This window comes from Trichechus manatus, unplaced genomic scaffold, assembly GCF_000243295.1.
Source record: "Trichechus manatus latirostris isolate Lorelei unplaced genomic scaffold, TriManLat1.0 scaffold00299, whole genome shotgun sequence".
Lineage (NCBI taxonomy): Eukaryota > Metazoa > Chordata > Mammalia > Sirenia > Trichechidae > Trichechus > Trichechus manatus.
In genome coordinates, this window is record NW_004444235.1 from 174,889 (window position 1) to 180,025 (window position 5,137).

A 5,137-nucleotide genomic window follows, 5' to 3' on the forward strand; every position below is an offset into this window, starting at 1 on the left:
GCCCCTCAGGGAGTTTGGATGTGTCTATGAAGCTTCCATGACTTTGCCTTGGTCAATCTGCACTGAGTTCCCCAGAACTGTGTACTCTCTTAACCTTCACCAATGTTGCCACTTATCTATTGTCTTGTTAGTGTTTTCCTTGAATTTAAATATTTTTCATACATTTATTTACCATTTACCTTTTTTCTGAAAATCACCTGCTCATGTCCTTTGCCTACTCTTTCATAGAGCCTTGTAATTTTTTTCATTATTTATGTATATATTTTACATAAAAAGGCTGTTGGACTTTTACGCGTAATTGTAACACATTTTTTTGGTCAATGATTTATATGCCTTCCAGATTTGCTCATGACATTTTGTGATGTACAGAAAGTTTCATTTTAAGGTCCTGAAATCTGTTGATTTATCGCTTTATAATTTCTTGTATTTTTTTGCTGCTTAAAACTCCCCAGTCTGAAATCTCATGATCATTGCTAGTTTTAGATACTTCAGTTTTTACATTTAATTCTTGAATTAGTCTGGGATATATTTTTGGTGAATGCTCTAGAGTAAATCTGTAAATTTATTTAGATAATTTTTTTTAATTAGGAGAAAATTTAATATAATTCCATCAAAATATTAGAATAATTGCTTTAAGAATTTAGTGAAGAACTTCTAAAATTTGTCCCAAAGCTAAGTCAAAAAAATATTGAAAGTGACTGATATAAAATATTTGATTAAAATGCATGATATACCTACAATAATTTAAACAACTTCATATAAATTCAAGAATCAATAAATATATCACAGAAAATGATAGATTGACTAGAAGCCAACCCAAGTATATGATAAGAATAACGTCACAAATAAATTAGGGGAAAATAAAGAGTTCTTTTATGTCAGATCCTAGAGCACTTGTTTAACTATTTTGACTTTTTCTCCTTGTTGTATTGTTTATTTAAATTTTTACTGTGGAAAATGCCGATAATAGATAAAATTAGTCTTGTACCTACTAGCAAGTTTCAGTATGTTTTTAATATAGTTATTTAAGTTAACATGTAATAGGTTTATTTTTTTTTTTTGGATGAATGAATAAATAAATATATATTTTTAATTTCTCAGCTTTAATTTCAAATATGGAAAATATTGTATGCTATTTTTAAATTTTTACTTCTCTTGGATAGTATATAAAAAATAATGTACATAAATTAATGTATAAAAATATAGTATAGAAAAAATGTTTGCTCACTGGAAAAAATATATATAGGAAAATGGGTTTTAAGTACCATTTAAGGATTGTCAATACAAAAATATCAAAATACGCTTGTGAATCTGGACCTTCAGTGCTTAAGGTCATATAAGATGACACTTGGGGAACAAATGTTCCCTAGAAGTATGTGTGCCTGTATTTCAGAGAAAGCAGGGGAAGCTTGAAAGAGTGGCTCTACTCCTTGTTGTCCAGGAGAAATTTGAAGGGATAATTAGATAAACTCTAAATTAGAAGTTTATCTCTCCATAATTTGTCTTAACAGAGAAGATAGAGATGACCGAGGACAGTCATTCCTTGACAACTGAGTTTATTCTTGTAGGATTTCTGGATCACCCAGATCTGAAGACCCTTCTGTTTGTGGTATTCTTGCTATCAGATCACCGTGTTGGGGCGTTTTGGTCTGGTGGTGTTGATTTTCATGGAGTTCCATCTCCATACACCCATGTACATCTTTCTGGGCAGCCTGGCTCTGAAGGATTCCTGCTGTTTCTGTGCCATCGCTCCCAAGATGTTAGAGAACTTCTTTTCTGAGGACAGAATGATTTCTCTCTATGAATGCATGGCACAATTTTATTTTTTCTGCCTTGCTGAAACTGAGGACTGCTTTCTCTTGGCAGCAATGGCCTATGATTGCTATGTGGCAATATGTAGTCCAATGCAGTACCACACCATGATGTCAAAGAAACTCTGCATTCGGATGACCACAGGGAACTTCATAGCTAGGAACCTGCATTCCGTGATTCAGGTTTTGCTTCTATTAAGTTTAACTTTCTGCAGGTCTAATCAAATTGATCACTTTTTTGTGATATTTTGCCATTGTCCAGACTATTCTGTACTGAACTTTTTATTAATGAACTGATGGTATATACTTTTTCAATGCCTATTCAAATTTTCAAGATTGCCACTGTCTTCATCTCTTATCTCTGCATTCTTTCCACAATTTTCAGAATGAAATCCAAAGATGGGAGAAGTAAAGCCTTTTCTACCTGAGCATCCCACTTTCTCTCTGTCTCAATATTCTACATTTGTCTTCTCATGTATACTTGACCATTTGAAGAAGGGGATGAAGATATATCTTTGGCAACTTTTTATACAATAGTAATTCCTTTATTAAACGCTTTTATTTATAGTCTGAGAAATAAGGAGGTGAAAAGTGTTCTGAAAAAAATCATGAGGAAATACAATATTCCTAAACATGTTAATTTATTAAAATTCTTCCATAAAAACAGAAAAATATGTTTTATACAAAAATATTAATCTCTAAATCATCAGGTTGTGTTTGTTAAAATGTGTATGACTGGAATTTCAAAATATTCTGCCAGACCTTAATCCAACATTTTATGTGTTTTTTGGTCATTTTTATTTTTTCTATGAAGTATCTGTTTATTTCCTTTGATATTACTGTTTTTTTCCCTCATTTATTTGTACCACTGTTGATAAAGAAGATATTAAAATGCTGTGACTATTTGTGACAAGTAGTTTCTCAGTGTGTTGATAGTCGTTTAATATTTGTTTGTGATATTTATAGGTGATAAACATTTTAATGTGATATAATCATATTTATTGCTTTTTTTCTTATGTAGATTGTTTTATGCTTATTTGTTTAGAATTTCTTTCCTTAATCTGAGGTCTGATATAAATCAACATTTCTTTTTCTCTTTTTCTTCTTCATCTTCTCCTCCTTTTTCTCTCTGCTTTTCTCTTCTTTTTTGATAGTTTCAATTTACCCTTGACCCTTGATACTTCCTGAAGTTTATTTAATGTATGGCATGAGTGTGGATGTACCTTTTTTTTTTTTTTGCTTGTGTTTTCCAAAATATTTCACAGATAAGTTTAGTTTGAATAAATATCAAAGGAAGACTCCTTTGGGAACCAGAAAAAATCATGATAAAATTTTCTAGAATTCTAGATTTTCTAGAAAAAAATAATAACCCATAAAACAAATAGACTTTGTGTATTAGATATTAAAATGTATGGTGAAGCTCCAGTAATTAAAACTGTTAACTGTTAGCTGAAGAATCAATAGATGGATGAATGGAACAGATCATATTATTAAAAGTGGAGTCCTGTATAAAATAAAAAGTGCACCATAAATCAATGAAAAAGAAAGGATTGATTAATAAATGATCCTGTGTCAATGGGTTAACTATTTATCTTTTCCATTCGTGTTAAAATTTATATACCATCTTCATTCAGAGATTATTTTATAAACATAATATGTATTTTCTTTTTTCTATGGCATGAATTGTTATGCTTATCATTTTAATTCAACTGGAATTCATTTTTAAAAGTTTTGAAATAATTAAAATTTGATTTGTGACAGATAACAAATAGTAGTTCCAGAAGTTTTTCTTAACTAGTTCTTTCCTTACTCACCAATTTCACATTCGTTTTTTTGGTACATGTACACTCATACACTCAAATGTACATGTACATATGAAGTCTGTTTCTAGCCTAGCTAATCTGTACAACATAAAATATGACAGGCCCAATTTCTACCTTTATATTCTGTTAGTAATAGTACTATATACAATGTTGCAGTGTGTAATTGGCTGATGTTATCATTCTCATGTCAATCCCTAAAGACAAATAAAGGTCAGATTTATAAATACACTGATAATAAAAGGCAATAGTAATGAAAACTAAAAAAAAGAAAAAGTGTTTGACTTATATTAGAACCAATTTATGACAGAGTCATTGGAATGGAACCCCGTCGTAAGTCGGTGTGATGGTTAAGATTGTGTGTTAATTTGTCTAGGCCATAATTCTCAGTGATCACTCCCATGATGGAATCTGCTATGAGCAGCCACTCAGTTGAAAGGGAGTTTCCTTGAGGGTGTGGCCTGCATCCAAATATAAGCAGAGGTTCTAGCTTTTTGATAGCTCTGGATCCTGCGGCTGCCCCGTGCTCATCTGACCTCCGGTTCTTGGGACTTGAACTATCAGCTTATCTGCCGATCTTAGGATTTGTTGATCTTCACAGCCTGTGAGTGGGAGCCCTGCTCTTCGACCTGCCAATCTTGGGTTTGCCAGCCCCTGCAGCTACGTGAATCAGGAGAAGCCCTGTGGTCTTGCCTGCCAATCTTGGGATTCGTCCATCTTCACAGCCTGTGAGCAAGACCACTGCTCTCCGATCTTCAGATCTTGAGTTCTCCAGCCCCTGTGGCTATGTGTGAGCTGTTTCCTTGACATAAATCTCTATACATATGTATTTATATGCTTTACAGGTTTTGCTTCTCTAGAGAACCCAGCCTAAGACAGTCGGGGAATATCTGTATATCTTAAATGTGCCCACATCTGTCAATTTCTACTTCCTGCATGCAATTCCATGCTGCCATCATCTCTCACCTGAACAATATTAATAGCTTCAAACTGGTCTCCCTGCTTTGGCTCCTTATATTCCTTTTAAATTTCTTATGACAAACCAATTTTTAAAATAGTACTAAAAATGTATTTCAAAAACTGTACTGTCCTACCCACCATAATCTATGCATTCCAGTTGTAACCACTTTATAATTTTGTAGCTACTTCTCTGTAAATTTAACATCATATTTCTTATTGTCAATTGTAGACATGTTGACTAACTTCCTCTTATAACCCATTGCCATCAAGTCAATTCTGACTCACAGTGACCCTATAAGATGGAGTAAGACTGCCCCACAGGGTTTCCAAGGCTATAATCTTTACAGAAGCAGACTGCCACATCTTTCTCCCTCAGAGCAGCTGGTGGTTTCCAACCGCCTGACCTTTTGGTTAGCAGCCGAGCACTTAACCACTGAACCACAAGGCCTCCTTTCCTTCTTGTTACAGTAATTAAAAATTCATTCGTTTGTTTGTTTCCTTAAAATCTCCCATTTCCCTCTTCCTTGATGGTGCAATACAAATTTC

General features: G+C 33.2%; 1 pseudogene; it reads left to right on the forward strand.

Moving 5' to 3' along the window:
• The first annotated feature begins 1,411 nt into the window (after nucleotides 1-1,411).
• Nucleotides 1,412-4,829, forward strand: LOC101342979 (olfactory receptor 5K4-like; annotated as a pseudogene).
• The last annotated feature ends 308 nt before the right edge of the window (nucleotides 4,830-5,137 follow it).